Raw genomic sequence first — 20314 nt, 5'->3', positions numbered from 1 at the left:
AAAAATCTGAATGCACAGTAACAATTTACTCGACTTGAAATTAAAATTTCAGCACCTTTCAGCAGTCAATAGTAATCAACAAAAAATAAGAATTCTTATAGGACATGACTATTCTCTCTACACAAAGCATTATGAGACTGAGATTTAACAGTGGAGTAATTGGAATACTGAAAGCTTTTATTTGACCAAACATGAAGAAAGTAAAATTGATTTTTGTTCTTATGATAATCCAAATGTATGTTAAGTATGTTAAGTTACATGATCAGATGTCTTCAACACAATAACTGTGCAAAGTATTGTCACTATATTTACATATGAAATACAAGGCTTAGAAGGTGTAAAATCGAACCAAATTTGAACTTGAGTATAAGCTCAAAGTTCATGAAATGATAACACCATAAAGGTCCTTATCAGATGATTTATCATGTTATGATATTACTTGTGCATGTTTATGCAATTGGTTTTGAAACCAAATTTCCTTAGAACTTGGTTATAAAACCAAATTATGAAAAAAATAAAAAATACTGGGAGCAATGGAGAAGAAATTCGAGATTTAAAATGTATAACTTCTAAAAATAATAAATATAGGCAATTTTAACCAACTTAGCTACTTAAGTTGCTTTTGAGAAACCATGATTTTTATTTTTCATGAAGAGTAAATTTTTGGAAGCGACACACTGCTGCTCACCCAGTCATGGCCCCTGTTCTACCAGATTTTTAGTTTTTTATTTATTTGTGATTAATTTGTAACAATTTTTAGAATTTTTAGAACACTGGAGTCAGTGCTGACATCTTGGTCCTCAAAAGGAAAGGAAAAATGTCAGTTCTAAAGCTAATCCCGGTGTTTTTTACGCATATTTTTTAACCTTCTGATATTGATATCTATTATGGTTTAGAGGACATTTCACATTATATGAGTATAACTATTTTTCATATTATATTAGCATCATATTATGATATATTTACAGAATTCTTGGTCAAATATACAACAGAAAAATTACAGAGAATCTAAAGCATTATTTTTGTTGGTATACCAGATGTCAAAAGTACTCATTCATTATGTAACAAAAATTAGAATATGAATGAAAAGGAGTAAATGTGAACGTTGTTTTAACTTTCTTTTTTTTTTTTTTTTTATTGCATTTTAGGTTTTGGGGTACATGTGAATAACATGCAAGGTTGTTGCACAGGTGCACACGTGGCAGTATGATTTGCTGCCTCCCTCCCCTTCACCTATATCTGGCATTTCTCCCCATGCTATCCCTCCCCAACTCCCCACCCCCCCCACTATCCCCCCTCCCCCACAACAGACCCCCGTGTATAGTGCTCCCCTCCCTGTGTCCATGTGTTCTCCTTGTTCAACACCCGCCTATGAGTGAGAACATGTGGTGTTTGATTTTGTGTTCTTGTGTCAGTTTGCTGAGAATGATGTTTTCCAGGTTCATCCATGTCCCTACGAAGGATGTGAACTCCTCGTTTTTAATGGCTGCATAATATTCCATGGTGTATATGTGCCACATTTTTCCTGTCCAGTCTATCATCGATGGGCATTTGGGTTGGTTCCAGGTCTTTCCTATTGTAAACTGTGCTGCAATGAACATTCGTGTGCATGTGTCCTTATAGTAAAATGATTTATAATCCTTTGGATATATGCCCAGTAATGGGATTGCTGGGTCAAATGGAATTTCTATTTCTAGGTCCTTGAGGAATCGCCACACTGTTTTCCACAGTGGTTGAACTAATTTACACTCCCACCAACAGTGTCAAAGTGTTCCTATTTCTCCACATCCTCTCCAGCATCTGTTTTCTCCAGATTTTTTAATGATCGCCATTCTAACTGGCGTGAGATGGTATCTCAATGTAGTTTTGATTTGCATTTCTCTGATGACCAGTGATGATGAGCATTTTTTCATATGTTTGTTGGCCTCATGTATGTCTTCTTTTGTAAAGTATCTGTTCATATCCTTCGCCCATTTTTGAATGGGCTTGTTTGTTTTTTTCTTGTAAATCTTTTTTAGTTCATTGTAAATTCTGGATATCAGCCCTTTGTCAGACGGGTAGGCTGCAAAAATTTTTTCCCATTCTGTTGGTTGCCGATTCACTCTATTGACTGTTTCTTTTGCCGTGCAAAAGCTGTGGAGTTTGATTAGGTCCCATTTGTCTATTTTGGCTTTTGTTGCCGATGCTTTAACTTTCTTCTTTTGATCTGCTAAAGCACGACTGTCTCTAACCTTGCATCCTTCCTGTTGGTCATTGGTATTTCTTTTCCTCCTCTACCCAGCAGTGAGCTTCTCTTAGATCTTTTCTTCCCCTTATTGGAATTATTTTTGCAGTGTGCCTATCGATTTCTCTAACAGAGTATGTTTTATCATATTAATTTGATATCTTGTTCATTTCTGTAGAATTAATATTTCCTCTTTGATGCATAGCCTTCTTTTAAATTTTGCCCAAGGTCACATTGTAAATCTAGAATCCATACACATACAAAGTGTTATTATGATATTATAGTTATACAATGTAAACCCATATTTTTTCTTATGTGCTGTGGAGATACAATTGAAATGACAAAGTGATGGATAGACAGTTACATTCCACTTTGTACTGATTATAGAACCATCAACTCTACGTTTCTTTTTGTTAGTGCTACCACGTATTTAGTAAATTCATCTAAATTACTTGTTTGTTACCTTTAGAGTTATTTCCATAACTAGAAAATTTTAAATGAATCTTAAGTGTTTTCATGAAATAATAAAATACGATGCTCTAAATAAATTAGGATCTATGAAAGGTGAGAAGAAAATCTAGGTCACTAATTTTAGTTCATATCAAATTAAAGTGGCTTAGAGGCATTACAATGCTTTTTAATTCTATCTTCAGCAGCTCAAAAACCTTTACAATTTTTAGGTGATTCTTACACAAAACTTTTGTGGCAGATAGATGGCTAATTTAACTTATGAGAAAAGGAGCACATCAGGAAGTCAAAAGATCAACCTGAATCACGAAACACCAATGAAAAAATAAAAGCGAATGTGACACTATTCTCTTTGTATTTCTTTCTATTTTGAAAATAAAGTTTTATAAAGTTTCTGATTTTGAAAATGAAATTCTCTAAAGTTATAATTACAGTATGTCTAATCATTGTTTTCTGACTGCTCTATGCCTAGATGTTTTTACTTACTCAACCATAGATGAAGAATGGTAAGTGGAGAAAGGATGCTGTGAGCCTATTTTGTTAAGTTGCTAATTTTGGAATTGCTGCCCAAATGTGTTTAGCACTAATAAGTATGCAGTATAATAGTACTTTTTTTTTTTAATTCAGTTTTATTATGTACTCTGTGCAGAACAATTAAAAGCACAAAAATGACAATATGTACATATACATAGTGGAAATCTAGGTGGCATTTCTATTCTATTTAAAATTTTTCCATAATTTTCACATTTTCCATGGTGAAATTATATTGATTTGAGGTAATAAAAGGTACTTAAGGCTAGGCATGGTGTCTCACACCTGTAACCCCAGCACTTTGGTAGGCCGAGGTGGGCTAATCACCAGAGGTCGGGAGTTTGAGACCAGCCTGGCCAACATGGTAAAGCCTCATCTCTACTAAAAACACAAAAATTAGCTAGGCATGGTGGAGGGTGCTCATAATTCCAGCAGCTTGGGAGGCTGAGGCAGGAGAACTGCTTGAACCTGGGAGGCGGAGGTTGCAGTGAGCCAAGACTGTGCCACTGCACTCCAGCCTGAGCGACAACAGCCAAATTCTGTCAACAACAACAACAACAACAAAACCCAAACAAAACAAAACAAAACAAAATTACTTAACCATAGCATCTTCTTTTATTAGAATTCTTTCTAAAGCCCAGTATGGTGGCTCACACCTGTAGTCCTACCTGCCTTGGGAGGATCACTTGAGCCCAGAAGTTTGAGGCTACAGTGGGCTATGATTGAACCACTGCACTGCAGCCTCAGTGATAAGGTGAGACCATGTCAAAAAAGAAATTATTGCTAGTGATAACTTACCATAATCACCATAATTAGAAATGAATGTATACAGACACACATATTGTATTGAAATTTAAAAAGCATTTTGTATCTGTTTATACATTTTATATAAAAATTTTCTACCCTGAATCTATCTTTTTATTCTTTAGGGATTCCTTTTCTAAAATTTTAAATTTAACAAACCACACATAAAAGGTTAAAGAATAGTCTGACAAGAAATTCCGACGGGAGTAAAACATTGAGAGTCCAGTCACTACATATAAGTAGAGAAACAAGAATCGGGTATATGTCATCCAAAGGATTTAATTTTGTGATCTCTGAGAGTATTGTTGAGAAGCAGAAGGAACAAAATCCTGTTGCTACACATGCTGCTAAGTTGCCATCCAAACAGCCTTGCAATGTGCAATCTCAATTGCTTTTTAAATGAACATCCTGTTCAAATAATGATTATGTACTTCACATTCATTCTTATACAAGAAAAGGTTTATTATGACTCATTTATTTTATTGGAAAAACCTATCAACATCTCAATTTATGTTACATTGAGATAAATAAAGAATCCCATTTGTAATACAAAAAAGCCACAGCAGCACAGAATTTGCAATCAAACAGGTTAACACATTTTTTCTCAAGAAAATGTTAATAGGTTTTCAAATCATTTCTTCGCCCACATCCACAGCATGAATCCTTATGTTCTCAGTTGGTTAAAATTGTATTTAGGCATGTGCAAGATAGTTGTGATCATTGAAAAAAACATGGGCGACATTCAAGTCTTCATTTTCTGTATTATTATTATTATTTTTTTGTAATTTAGGTTCTGGGGTACATGTGCAGATCGTGCAGGACTGTTGCATAGGTACACACATGGCAATGTGGTTTGCTGCTGGCATTTCTCCCCATGTTATCCCTCCCTGACCTCCCCAGGCCCCTGCTGTCCCTCCCTTGCCCCCCCACAACAGACCCCAGTGTGTGATGTTCCCCTCCTGGTCCATGTGTTCTCATTGTTCATCACCCACCTATGAGTGAGAACATGCAGTGTTTGATTTACTGTTCTTGTGTCAGTTTGCTGAGAATTATGGTTTCCAGATTCATCCATGTCCCTACAAAGGACACAAACTCATCATTTTTTATGGCTGTATAGTATTCCATGATGTATATGTGCCACATTTTCCTTGCCCAGTCTATCATTGATGGGCATTTGGGTTGGTTCCAGGACTTTGCTATTGTAAACAGTGCTGCTATGAACATACATGCATGTGTCTTTATAATAGAATGATTTGTAATCCTTTGAGTATATACCCAGTAATGGGATTGCTGAGTCAAACTGAATTTCTATTTCTAGGTCCTTGAGGAAGTGCCACACTGTCTTCCACGATGGTTGAACTAGTTTACACTCTCACCAACAGTGTAAAAGTTTTCCTATTTCTCCACATCCTCTCCAGCATCTGTTGTCTCCAGAATTTTTAATGATCACCATTCTAACTGGTGTGAGGTGGTATCTCAATGTGGTTTTGATTTGCATTTCTCTAATAATCAGTGATGATGAGCATTTTTTTCATATGTTTGTTGGCCTCATAGATGTCTTCTTTTGAAAAGTGTCTGTTCATATCCTTCTCCCACTTTTGGATGGGTTTGTTTGTTTTTTCTTGTAAATCTGTTTGAGTTCCTTGTAGATTCTGGATATTAGCCCTTTGTCAGATAAGTAGATTGCAAAATTTTTTCCCATTCTATTGATTGCCAGTTCACTCTAATGATTGTTTCTTTTGCTGTACAGAAGCTCTGGAGTTTAATTAGATACCATTTGTCTATTTTGGCTTTTGTTGCCAATGCTTTTGGTGTTTTAGTCATGAAGCCCTTGACTATGCCTATGTCCTGAATGGTACTCCCTAGGTTTTCTTCTAGGGGTTTTATGGTGTTAGGCCTTATGTTTAAGTCTTTAATCCATCTGGAGTTAATTTTAGTGTAAGGTGTCAGGAAGGGGTCCAGTTTCTGCTTTCTGCACACTGCTAGCCAGTTTTCCCAACACCTTTTATTAAACAGGGAATCTTTTCCCCATTGCTTGTTTTTGTCAGATTTGTCAAAGATCAGACAGTTGTAGATATGTGACATTGCCTCCAAGGCCTCTGTTCTGTTCCACTGGTCTATATCTCTGTTTTGGTACCAGTACCATGCTGTTTTGATTACTGTAGCCTTGTAGTATAGTTTAACATCAGGTAGAGTGATGCCTCCAGCTTTGTTCTTTTTGCTTAGGATTGTCTTGGCTATGCAGGCTCTCTTTTGGTTCCATATGAAGTTTAAAGTGTTTTTTTTTTTCAAGTTCTGTGAAGGTCATTGGTAGTTTGATGGGGATAGCACTGAATCTATAAATTACTTTGGGCAGTATGACCATTTTCATGATATTGATTCTTCCTAACCATGAGCATGGAATGTTTCTACATCTGTTTGTGTCCTCTCTTGTTTCCTTGAGCAGTGGTTTGTAGTTCTCCTTGAAAAGGTCCTTCACATCCTTTGTTACATGTATTCCTAGGTATTTTACTCTCTTTGTAGCAATTGTGAATGGGAGTTTGCTTATGATCTGGCTCTCCATTAGTCTGTTATTGGTGTATAGAAATGCTTGTGATTTCTGCACATTGATTTTGTATCCTGAGACTTTGCTGAAGTTGCTTATCAGGTTAAGGAGGTTTTGGGCTGAGATGATGGGGTCTTCTAAATATACAATCATGTTATCTGCAAATAAAGACAATTTCACTTCCTCTTTTCCTAATTGAACACCCTTTATTTTTTTTTTTTCTTGCCTAATTGCTCTGGCTAGAACTTACAATACTATAGTCAATAGGAGTGGTGAGAGAGGGCAACCTTGTCTAGTGCTGGACTTCAAAGGGAATGCTTCCAGTTTTTGCCCATTCAGTATGATATGAGCTGTATGTTTGTCATAAATAGCTTTTATTTGTTTGAGATATGTTCCTTCCATACCTAGTTTATTGAGAGTTTTTAGCATAAAGGACTGTTGAATTTTGTCAAAGGCCGGTTTGGACTCTAATTAACTCTATCATTTGGAAAGGACACCAAGTCAGCCAATTTTTTATTAATTAGGGTATGTCAGAGACTTGTGTCTTGACAGCAACCTAGAATTCTCTCCAAGTATGTTTCACTACCTCTTTTAAAGGTGGAATGCAGTAGTCACTAACTATATCTTGGAGTCCAATATATTGTTTCCATATTCTGTTGGTCAGGTAACAGACCATCCAGTCACCCATTTTAACCCAGCATTTTCTACTGTTACACCCTAGTTCCTGCATTTAAGACCATAGGTTACAGTATCCTGTGTTTTCCTTGTTACTGTGACACACCTCTTAGGTTCCTTTCTCCTGCTTGGCACTCAAGAGCTATTTTCTATTTGATATATTTCCCTTTTACAAACCTTAGAAATACCTTGGGATTCTCAATAGTGCAGGTAAAAAGAAATATGACAAGTTTTTTATTGGTCACTTTAAGGATGGAGCTGAGCAAAGACAGACTGATCTGCTTATTCCTTTCAATTCTCCAATTATATGTCTTGTTTCTTTTTTTTCTTTTTAAATGTCAATATATTGCCTTTGGTGGCTCAAAGAAAGACTGTAATAATGGCAAGATCATAACGAAACAAACTGCCAATGATACATGGTATTTAGAATCTTGGGATTCAGGTGCAATTGAAAGAATGTTACATCAAATGAGCAACAACTCACAGGTTCAATAAAGTGTGTAGATGTAAAGAAGACATGGGTCATACTACTATGTGAATTAAATGAGGAGACACAATCAACAAACTGTGAGGAAACTGGGGACCAGTTGGGGTCTATTTGAGTGTTCATGGCATCTCTTTCTCCCAACCAATCACCTTGCTATCATGAAAGAAGAAGAGAGACACTGTCTCTCCTTAGGTCCTCATTTTCTCATCCAGAATGAGTCATAATCGTTTATCTAGGTACTTACCTGTTACAAGATCCTTTGGGGGCTGACGTCTGGGGTTCTCCAATCTGAACCAGCCCTTTGTCAAAGTTGCTACTTCCACAGAATAAATAGAGCTCCACTGGCATTATAAATACTATCAACCATTCCTTTTCTTTAATCCTTGGTATGAAAGCAATGAGCTGGATCCCTAATATGCACAAAATGTTCCTGGAGAATAAAAGGCCTCTTCATATCTGATCTGAGTCAATCAATTTCCTTTGTATTCATTTGATTACAATAAATCTCTTCTTTCCACTTTTTTTTTAAATTCCCAAAAACTCAAATAATTGAGCATCTTTATCCCGTTATCCCTTCAAGAACAGAGTATTACTATGAAACAGGTAACCTGAGGCTTGAGTTCTCTCTCTGCTGTTAATTTTTGAGGAACTTTCTACATGTTACCTAAACTCAAAGTTTTCTTATCTGTGATATGAGGATAATAAAAATATTTGCACCATAGAAATGTTGTGAAGATTATATAAAATAATATCTGTAAAATATTGGCATAAGGTCTGGCATATAATACGAGCTCAAAAACAATTAGCTAGTAATTCCCATAGAGAATAATTGTGAAGTGCTCTAAATCTGGCTTGTCCCATGGTAGACTGGCTTAGTGTTCATTTCTAGTCAGCGGTTCCTCTGCATTGTATTTCCTTCCAGTGGATTGCATATCCAGATCCTGTTGAACTTAGGAGGCTTCATGCTTTGATCAGTAAAATGTGATTGGAAATTATGGGTATCACTTCAAAAAAGCTTTGTCAGTGCATAGTTAGTAAAATATACATATTTTTTCTTTTTCATGATGACCAAGAGTATTCCAGGAAGAGGCTACTCCTTCATCCTGGGTTCCTGAGTAAGGATGTCATGGTAGTCATCACAAACCCCCATGGACACAGAGTATGAGTAAGAAGTAAACCATTGGGAGGTTTTGAAGTTATTTGTTTCTGCAGAGTTGTCAAGTAGATAATTCAGCTTGGCCAGTTCTTTCCTTTGATCTCCAATTCCTTGATTTGATGTTTATAATCAACTGGGATATTCTCTTTTCCTATACTTCCAAGGATTTTTTTAATTGTCTTGTCACCCATTCACATCACCATATAAATATATTTTTTCTCTCCCTGGGTCATAGTTTGTATCTTCAGATATGACAAGGAACTAATGTGATAAACGAATCCATTATAAGATAAAAGAGCTAAAGGAGACCTGATGATAAAAGATGTTCTGCTTGCTAAGTAGCAGTGATTTCTCTAGACCATGATTTTTGCCTAATTGTTAAAAACTTTTTGCAATCACTCTAGGTAAAAAGGAAGGCCAACTTGAATCCTGAAACTGGAATGTAGAGAATCTGATTTGGATTCAGGAGTGCACGAAGGCTTGTATAAATCGTAATACCCCAGAATGTAAGTGATGATATCTTTAGCCTGTGTGATAGCTCCACCTCCTTGTAAGATGCCTTTCTATGTGATGAAGGAGTACCAATTTACAGGTCAAGTCTCAAAACTATTACTTTAAGAAACTGGTAGATAGGTGTTAGCCAGGATGGCAATGGCAAAATCCAACCACAGTATTCATTCTATGCCCACATTAATGTAAAGTCTTGATTAACTTTGTATAAAAATATACCAAAATTTAATCTAAGCTTCACCTTTGTAAAATTTTCCAATTCTTGGTTAAAGAAAATGTGTCACATATGCATCATGGAATACTATGCAGCCATAGAAAATGAAATCATGTCTTCTGCAGAAATATGGATGCAGCTGGAAGGCATTATCCCAAGTTAATTAATGCAGAAGCATTAAAACCAAAATACTGCACATTTTCACATATAAGTGGAAGCAAAACATGGGTACTCATGGACATAAAGATGGCAACAATAGAAAATAGGGACTACTAGAAAGGGGAGGAAGTGAAGGGACAAGAGGTGAAAAACTAACCAGTAGGTACCATGCTCACTACCTGGGTGATGGGATTATTTGTAACTCAAACATCAACATTATGAAATATACCCAGGTAACAAACCCGCACATGTACCCACGAAATCTAAAATAAAAATTAGGGAAAAAAATGATAATTTAACAATATAAAATAAAAATAAAACCATTTCCTCTCTCAAAAAAACATCTTGCCAGTCTTCACAACTCAATAAAAAATTGTGAGGATTTTATGATGTCTACTGCAGTGCACAGGAACTTCTGCTAATTTCTTTTCCCTATAAAGGGAATGTTCTATTGATACGAAGGTCATGCTTCTCTGGAAGGAGCTAAAAATTATGCCCCAGGTTTACGTCTCACAGATGGTTACTCCATTTCCCTTTACAACTTGGGAACTGTGAGAGGGCAGGGGTGTAGGAAATGGTGTTGTATAAAGGCCACGGATAAGATGATGTATCATTTTTGTACTAAACTGGGATAAATTTGAGTGTTAAAATGCAAGCTTATCCAGCAGAACACAAGGGCAATAGCTACATCAGGACACATGCTTATTATATTCATAGAGAATATAGAAATGGGATCAGAGCTGACGAATAACCAGAAAAATTTCTTTGGGTGACAAAGTCACTTAACAGTCTACTACCACTTCAAGTTGCCAGAGATAAACCTGTCAGGAACTTTCCAAGACTGTGACAAAGACTGTGATCATCTTCCCAACATCCATCTTATGTTTTTCTATGGAAACAGAACTATCACACCTTTCTCATAATTAGTCTTGCTTAAAATTGGACTTTCCTACAACCTACTTCTCAAGTCATAAACTTCCTGACATAGGAATTGTCCAAAATAGAGAGCTACATCAGGGTCACCCTGGTATTCCTCTCAAAGTTTACTTATCTGAAAAGGAGATTAAGAATAAAAATAGTTGGCTAATTTATTAAATCAGCTTTTGTGAATACATAACATTCAGTATGTATTGTAATGCTCCTTGCAATTTGAAGCCAATAATGCTAATAGACAAAAACCAGGAATGCCTGAATGCAGCCAAAGCCGCTGTCACACCTTCTTCTTCCTGTGAGATTGCCAAATGAGATACATACCCAGGAAACGATGCAAGAAACCTACTTGCTGCTTCTTCAATCAAGCTTTCCTCTGGAGGAGAAAGCAGAGCCAAGGCCAGGTGGCCCTGAACAATAGCTCTGCTGCCAGCTCTTTGGTAAAGCCTGTTTCCTCCACATGCTGGCATGATTGCCTCCAACACAAACATCTCATTTACCAGCTTAAAGTCTCCCCACATGATGATGTAAGCTTGAGTAGATAATGGCAGTGGTGTAACAAGAGTTCAGCTTCCCTCTCACCTCTTGACAGGATACCTGAGCAGACTGTCCTGGGGAAAGCCACAGGATAAGAGGGTCCAGGGTAAAACTCCACATGGATATACCACACCTGACCTGCTCTGCATAGACCCCTACTTCCAGTGAGTTCTGACCCAATTCATAGCCTCTTGTATCTAGTGCCCATGTTCAGTCTCTCTCGAGGATCCTGTCCCCTTTCTAAGATGCTGATGCTGCAAATTGCCTTAGCCAAGGAACAGAAAGGAAGACACATGTCTCTAACCACTGCTTCATTCTAGAAGAACTGTTGGAAGTCAATGGAAGGAAGAGGGAGCTGCTCAGAGGGAAACCTCAGAGCTGTTTCGGAAGGAATTTTGTCAGTCTTTCAGCAGTCTGACCACTTCTCTCCTACCTCCCCTGCTTGATCCCACTGTATAGATTCAGGGAGCCAAGCCCACACAAGGGAGCTCAAGCACAATTCCTTACCTTCTTATTTTCTTAGCCCAGTCAGCGGGAGCCTGGCAAACTCCAAAGAGAGTTGACAAAGTAAGCGCTTACCTTTTGGCCAAGGGTTAAATTTCTCAAATGGGTTATATCAACACAATACTCAGTTACATATGTATATTTCCAAAGTGTTAAAGATTTTTAATGTGGTACCAAGGCTTTTGGATCTGAAAAATAAAAAAAGAATAGAGGATAAGTTAAAAGGTTTGAGCCCACAGTCAGGTTAAACTGGGCACAGAAATCCTAGACACAATCATGCTAAACAAACAAACAAACCAACATACAAAAACAAAACAAAAGAAAACCTCTAGCAGGTTGCCGTGTCTCTCGCCTGTAATTCCAGCACTTTGGGAGGCCAAGGTGGGTGGATCACCTGAGGTCAAGTTTTTCAGACCAGCCTGACCAACATGGCAAAACTCCATCTCTAGTAAAAATACAAAATTAGCTGGGCATGATGGTGGGTGCCTGTAATCCGAGCCACTTGGGTGGCTGAGGCAGGAGAATCGCTTGAACCAAGGGGCAGAGGTTGCAGTGAGCCAAGATCACACCATTGCACTCTACCCTAGGCAACAAGAGCAAAACTTTGTCTAATAAAAAAAAAAAGAAAGAAAGAAAAGAAAGAAAAAAACTCAGGAGTTTGGCAAAGCATCAGTTACAACCCGAAGAAAGAGCACCAGAATGAAAGGGCAAACTTGAGTCCCAGGAAGGGATTGTGGGATATAGGACAGAATGTGAAATACTTCTGAGTGCTGTTTCTCTAGTAGAGGAGGGGACTGATTGCTGCTCTAGCACAAACTTAGGCAGAGACCAAGGCACACTGCCTTTCTCATCAGAAAATATCGTAATCCACAATAATGCTATCTTCTGTAAGTTGGAAGACTGTGAAACATCGAGATTGCAATAATTGATCCACTTAAAACTTTTCAGTAAAGCCTGAAAAGATTTGGCAATTCTTATTATTACTGTGGTTGTACATCATGTGATTCTTAACTAGATTTTGTAAATGTTGAATCTTATAAGACTACAATAATAAACATCTACATTTACCCAATTAGTTAGAGTGAAGTGAAATATTCAAGCTAACTAGCTAAAAAGACAGAGTAAGGCTCATGCCCATGAAAATTTAAAGGGATGTTTTCCACAAAATCTCACAGGTTCTTATTTGATTGTTTTCATCATAGCCATTGTTTTGACCTAACCCTGTGACAATTGCTGTGATATTTCAAGTGGTTTCAGTTTATGAAAGACTTTTTTTTAAACTTGGGGGGGTGTTAGTTTTTTTAAGCAATTAATACTTAGGTTAACATCAGGAAAAAAATATCACCTATACTGTACAATTTGAGACCACAAAGGAGAAGCGTGCTGAGAAAGGACTATTTACTTATATTATTTATACTTTTCTAAAAGGGACATTGGAACCTTTCTGTCATTTATTTATTTATTCAATCATTCCTTTATCATCATGCATCACTTAGTGACAGGCATGTGTTTCAGAAAAGTGTAATTAAGTGATTTCATCATTGTGCAAGTATCATGGCATACACAGCCTACTACACACCTAGGCTAAAATCAGACATAAAATGATAAATAAGCAAATAAGTGGAAAAGTAAATGAGTAAAGAAGTATTCCTAAGTTTGAGGGAAATTATGTAATTATGGTTTGGTATGACGGTGTGTAATTTGATAGATCTAGTAGGGCAGAAATTAGGGGAAATGGGTTAGCGAGCTTTCATTCATATTAGAACAAGGTCAAACAAAACAAAATTAAATTGGTGACATAAACATTAACTCATGGCCCCTTTGAGAGAATAAAAAAATATTCTATTTCAGGATTGGCTAATCATGCTGCTTCACTGTACTGTACATATTCATGTAAAAATTACAAAATGTATTTCTATAGGCATCTAAATAAATTGGAAGCATCAAAATTTTTGTCTCTAACACTGTTCCTCACCAAATTTCATAAGGGTTTATTGCAAAGTAGCTATTTCCATATTTGGGGAAAGGGAAATCAATATAACCCAGAAACATTTCCCACCCCCACAAGAAGCCAATAATTATTTACAGAGGAAGGTAGGGAAACTATCTTTTAAAAAGTAGGCTGGGAGAGGTGGTTCCCACCTGTAATCCCACCACTTTGGGAGGCCGAGGTGGGTGAATCACCTGAGGTCAGGAGTTTGAGACCAGCCTGGCCAACATGGAAAAAATCCTGTCTCTATTAAAAATGCAAAAATTAGCTGGGCGTGGTGGTAGGCACTTGTAACCCCAGCTACTTGGGAGGCCTAACCAGGAGAATCTTGAACCCTAAGGTGGAGGTTGCAGTAAGCCAAGATCACACCACTGTACTCCGACTGGGTGACAGAACGAGACTCTGTCTCAATAAATAAATAGTAAAAATATTAGGTAGCTAATTGTTCTAATATTAATAATTTAAATCCTCAAGATATCCGAATGTCTGGAAATCCACGGAGGTTTTCAAAACAGACAGATGTATATTTCTGCCTGCTTTTGCATGGAAAGTTGATTGCTGTATCTAATAACATGACTCAGTGGAGAGTGGGAAATAAGGGGAATCAATTTTTAATTGTGATCTTCATACCAAACTCAGTAGGAGAATGCCCTAGGTGAAAGAGCATAAAGTCAAAGATGCTTAGAGACAAGGGACTGTTGAAGCAAGCCAGTTATGGCTACAATGTTAACTGTATTATCCAAACACACAGTATGAATTTGTCCCCCTCCCAAAAAATGGTAAAAAAATCAGAATCAGGGGGTGGAAGATGAGATAAAACTCTAATTTTGGAATGTGATATTAAACAAGCTGATTCTGATTTAAGAAACAGAAAGTCCTGGCATTTGTAAACATGTTTTTAAGTGGAACTGCATAGACTTTTAGTTTAAATCTTCCAAGTGCAAGTAGTAGCCTAAATCCACATTTTAAAATGCAGTATTGATCAAGAAATTGGCTTCTTCTTTAAGTCTGGTAGGACCCTACTTTGGAGAGACAAGACAGAATTTCTGTAGTTGCTTTCAACTGTTCCTTTTTGTAGAGCTGCCTGTGTGCACAACATACTATAACCTTGGCTGAATAAACTGGGACCTTATCCCAAGTGAAGGTGTGAGTTTGGGTGTTTTATTTCTTCCCATCCATATACTAGCCCATTTGCAATTAAGAACTTTCATCTACGGTGGATTTTAATACAATGCTAAAGCCTAAGACAAAAAGATCTTTTGTTTTTTTTAAGGCAATAACTGGCTGCAGAGACAGTTATTGCAGAGACAGAGAGGTGTGAGAATACCCAGCACATGTGTCCAAAAAAAGGGAATCCATGAGTTAGTCAGTCTGCCTTCCAAGAAGTCATGGACACTCACTCCTCTCACCACTGCTGAAACATGGAATGAGAAAATTAAGAGCATTTATGCAGAAATGACCTAAGTCAGCTATGCCTTCTGATCCGCTACACTTTTCCCTGTTCCTCTGGGCTCATTGAAGGAGAATGCAGAAGGAAGCTTCACTCTCAAGACAAAGTCACTTTCTTAAACCATTAGTGCGTGTGGTCACATTAATGCCCTAGAGTCCTATGTCAGAATAATAATTATTTTTAAAAACTATGAAAAGAGAGAGAGAAAGAACTAAAATTGGATTCGTTGGAACTCTGGGCAAAGTTTCTAGATGTATGTTATTTACAACCCATGAAATTAAACTTAAGGAGGACACTATCAAATATTTAATTGTGTCATTAGCTTTATGTATCTGTATTTGAACATCTGCTTGGGTGTCCTCCATTCTCTCTCAAAGAGTGATGGATATCATGAAACCAGACTTAGAATCTGAGTCATACTACCCTCAGCACCACGTGCTTTATCAGTGCCAGCTCCCAATCCAGGAGGCCACATGGCCCTTTGTTGTCATATCTGAGTCTTTAATCTGTGACAGTTTTTCTGTATCTTCTTGATTTTATGACCTTGACATTTTAGAAAAGATATTTTGTAGAATGTCTCTCATTAAAGTTTATCTGATACTTCCTCATATTTAGACTGTGAATTTCAAGGAAAGAGACCACAAAGGAGAAGTGTGCTGAGAAAGGACTATTTACTTATATTATTTGTATTTTTCTAAAAGGGGCATTAGAACTTTTCTATCATTTATTTATTTATTCAATCATTCCTTTATCATCATGCATCACTTAATGACAGGCATGTGTTTCAGAAAAGTGTAATTAAGTGATTTCATCATTGTGCAAGTATTATGGCATGCACAGCCCATTACACACCTAAGCTATATGGTATAGCCTATTGCTCCTGGTCATAAACTTGTATAGCATGTTACTGCATTGAATGCTGTAGTTAACTATAACACACTGGTAAGTGTTTGTGTGTCTAAACATAGAAAAGGTACAGTAAAAAATGGTATAAAAGAAAAAAATGGTGCATCTTTATAGGGTACTTATGATAAATGAACTAAAGGGCGGGACAGTGAGTGAGGGATGAGTGAATGTGAAGGGTAGGACATTACTGTAAACTACTATAGATTTTATAAACATTATAGACTTATCCAATACCAAATTTAGTTAAAAAATATTTTTATGTCTTCATAATATATTTATCTTAGCTTACTATAACTTGCTAACTACGTAAACTTCTTAGTATTTTAAACATTTTGTCTGTTTTGTAATAACACTTAGCTTGAAACACGCAGTTCAGCTGTACAAATATATTTTCTTCCTTTATATTTTTATTCTATAAGCTTTTTTCTGTTTAAAATTTTTATTATGACTTTTAAAACTTTTTTATTAAAAACTGAGACCCAATACACACATGAACCTAGGTCTATAGAGGGTCAGGATCGTCTTTTTCACCTCCACATCTTGTCTCGCTGGAAGGTTTTCAGGGGCAATAACATACATGGAGTTGTCATCTCCTATGATGGCAATGCCTTCTTCTGGAATCCCGCCTGAAGACCGTGCCTAAGGTTGTTTCAGAGTTAACATTTAAAAAAAAATCACTGTAAGAATTACACTCTAAATAACGAAACAATGTATAGTATAGTAAAAACTAGATGACAATTTCAGCTCCATTATGATCTTATGTGACCATCATCTTATAGAGTCTATTCTTGACCAAAATGTGTTTATGTAGTGCATGACTATATATCAGTATGAACTCATGAATATTTATATAATTTTTGTGATGTCATTCAGTTGATTATTTATTTTGAAAAAAGTATGTACTTGGTTTACATAAATCCAAATGCAAATGATATCTGCTTTTTGCATCTGGTTATACCTAAGTCTCTTATCAGTATTTTTTGATGTTTCCTTTTTTAAGTACAAAAAGTTTTTTAAATAATTAGGCAAATTGTCCTATAGAATAGCTGACATTCTGGATTTGGCTAACTGCTTGCCATGCAGGGTAACAAATTCATAGATGCAGGTAATTAAGACACAGACAGGTTTGGGAGTCCATTATTCTGCCTACCATGGAGGAAATGTTGAGAAACAAGGCACTTGGTGGTATCTGTCTAGGTCATCTGTGACTTAGATTTGCTGTCAATTGAAAATCACTTCTTTTTTTGTTTATTTGTTTTTGAGACAAGGTCTCACTTTGTCACCCAGGCTGAGAGCAATGGCACAATTCGGCTCACTGCAACTCTGCCTCCCGGATTAAAGCGATTCTCTTTGTCTCAGCCTCCTGAATAGCTGGGATCACAGGCATGTGCCACCACACCTGGCTACTTTTTGTATTTTTAGTAGAGACAGGTTTTTGCCTATGTCTACTAAACATGTTTGAGAAAGTTGCCATTAGGCAATTTTGTCATTGTGTAAGTATTGTGGACATAGCCTACTACACTCCTAGGCTATATGATATAGCCTATTGCTCCTAGGCCATAAACCTGTATAGCATGTTACTGTATTGAATGCTGTAGTTATGGCTGTTGGTCACACCAGTCTCAAACTCCTGACCTCAGGTGAATCCCTCCCAAAGTGCTGAGATGACAGGCATGAGCCACCAGGCCTGGCCTGAAAATTATTTCTAAAATTATGATTAGATTCAGGCTGATTTTATTTTGCAAGAATACTTCTTAGGTGATGCTGAGTACCTCATATTGTAGAATATTAGAAGGTACATAATACCTGAAATGTCTCAGCTTTAATGATACTAGAAATGATCTGTGGGTTTGGCTTGATCTCTTCTTTATAAACGCCCTGTTCAACCTTCACTAATGATTTTACCATCCACTGATTGCCACTGCCGTAATCATACCTGTCATTACAACCTGTGAAATTATAGATTTTTCTAATTTTTTCTCCATTTATTAATTACCTGGACTTCTTAATATGAGAATTTTCCCTTATGTTCTAGCTCCTAATTTTGTTAGCCTAAAGTACAATTCACATGAGAAGATCAAGATAAAGACTTAATTATTTCACTTTCATTATCAAATTCAGAAATATAATTCACATGAAAAGATCAAGATAAAAACTTAATTATTTCACCTTAATTATCAATTAATTGGTGCACTGGCAACTTTTACTGGTGCTCAAGAGTTTTGTTTGGTTTCTCCTACCCTCTAAGAAACTCAGTTCATACTCACTGCTTTTAATATACCCTATGTGTTTTAATAATTATTTAAAGACATTATTCTTTCTGAAGTTAACATTTTCCCATCTCGGCCAGTGGAAGTTCTTTAGTTTGGCTCCTGTGTCTCTTTAGCATGACCCATGACAGCTTCCTTGCTTTTTGCTTTAAGAAAACATTCTACACTGATGTAAATTTTCTGACCCCTGTCTGGGATCAGCTATTTCTCCAAGAAGTCCTTACCCCTTTTAGTGGTAAATAATATTTAGAAATTGTATTGGAAACTAGAGGTGATTATTGCTACTAGACTGTCATAATGCTAGGCCTTTTTCACAAAGATAGGAAATACATATTTTATTAAAACTAGAGGTATTATGAATTTGCAATTATGTTTTTAAATAATATTTAAGATTCCAACACTATTATTTATTATATTTGATTTTATGTTGGCGATTCTTTTATGATGACAATGATCATGACAACAGTCATAACATAATTACATACTTTTAAACTTGCAATCCACTGTAAAATGGGCTCAAAGTCTCAGTATTCTATCACATATTGCAATTTCCTTATGTCTTCATTTTTCAGATTTGAAAATTCTATATTCTGTAGTTTGCCAAAAAAATATTTAAAATTGATGTCCAAAGATAAAAGAAAACTTTCTCGATATAATCTAGGTAGTTTCAGAATTAGTGGAATGGTGATTCCCCTTTAATTGTTTCATAGAATACATAGCATCACCAACTCGGTGTGAACTTTCTTATGGAAATTTTGCTGCCCCCAAGTGCCTTGTTTCTCAGCATTACCTCCATGTAGGCAGAATAATGAACTCCCAAACCTGTCCATGTCCCAATTACCTGTATTTGTAAATTTGTTACCTTACATGGCAAAAGGAACTCTGCAGATGTGATTAAGTCCCTTGAGATTGAGAGAATACCCCGCTGATCCAGATGCGCCAAATTTAATAGCAACAGTCTTTATAAAGTAAAAAGGGCAGCAAAACAGTCAAGTAGATGTGAAAACAGAAGCAGAGATCAGAATGACACAAGGCCATGAGCCAAAAGATTTGAGTAGCCTCTAAAAGCCAGGAAAGGTAAGAGAAGGAATTGTCCCCTAGAGACTCCGGAAGTAACACAGTCCTGCCCACACCTTCATATGAGCCCAGTGAAACCCGTTTCAGACTCTGACCCCCAGAAAGATAAGCTAATACACTTGTGTTGTGTCAAGCCACTACATCTGTGATAATGTGTTACAGAAGCAGTACGAAATTAATCCACCCCTCCACGTAATTGTTCTTCATGGTATGTATTATGACTAGCAAGTATGTTATTTATTGGCCTGTGGACTTATCAAGTCCCTCTTTTCTACTGGAATGTAAGTTTTATGAAGTCAAGACTCTATGTTCTTATGAATGTACACTATTCTCACTGAGTATAATCTATAATTAGTGGGGTCACAGTAAATATTTTTGAGTGAATTAAGATGAATACAGTCTAAAATTGTTCTGGTCCACATTAAACTCACGAGAGAATGAAATAGCCACAGGCTTTTGTTCTCTTAAATAAGCTATTGCCATATATGTTCATCTAGCAGTGGAGCAATGGATTCCATGCATCACCTGCCAACCATGCAGACTTTAACTTTGTAACTTCAATTGGAGTTTAGTTACTAACTCACATGTCTGCATTTTCCAGTAGTCAGCACAAGTCCTTATGGAAAAGGTTAATACCATATTCTTGTTTTATTAATAAATCCTTATATCCTAATTCAGTTCCCTGAAATTTATTAGATATGCAATAAATATTTCATGGATGAAAGTAAATGAAGAAATGTGTTATGATTAACTCAGTAATTCATATACTTCAACATTGATCTCTTTTCACAAATTTCATTCACTAATTTGCCATATTTGATATATATTCTTCCTTTCACTCTAAATCATTTATATTTTATAATATATACTGATAATC

Source organism: Aotus nancymaae, unplaced genomic scaffold (genome assembly GCF_030222135.1).
Source record: "Aotus nancymaae isolate 86718 unplaced genomic scaffold, 86718_ANA_hifiasm-v0.15.2.pri h1tg000012l, whole genome shotgun sequence".
Classification (NCBI taxonomy): Eukaryota; Metazoa; Chordata; class Mammalia; order Primates; family Aotidae; genus Aotus; species Aotus nancymaae.
This window is presented reverse-complemented; position numbering follows the sequence as displayed.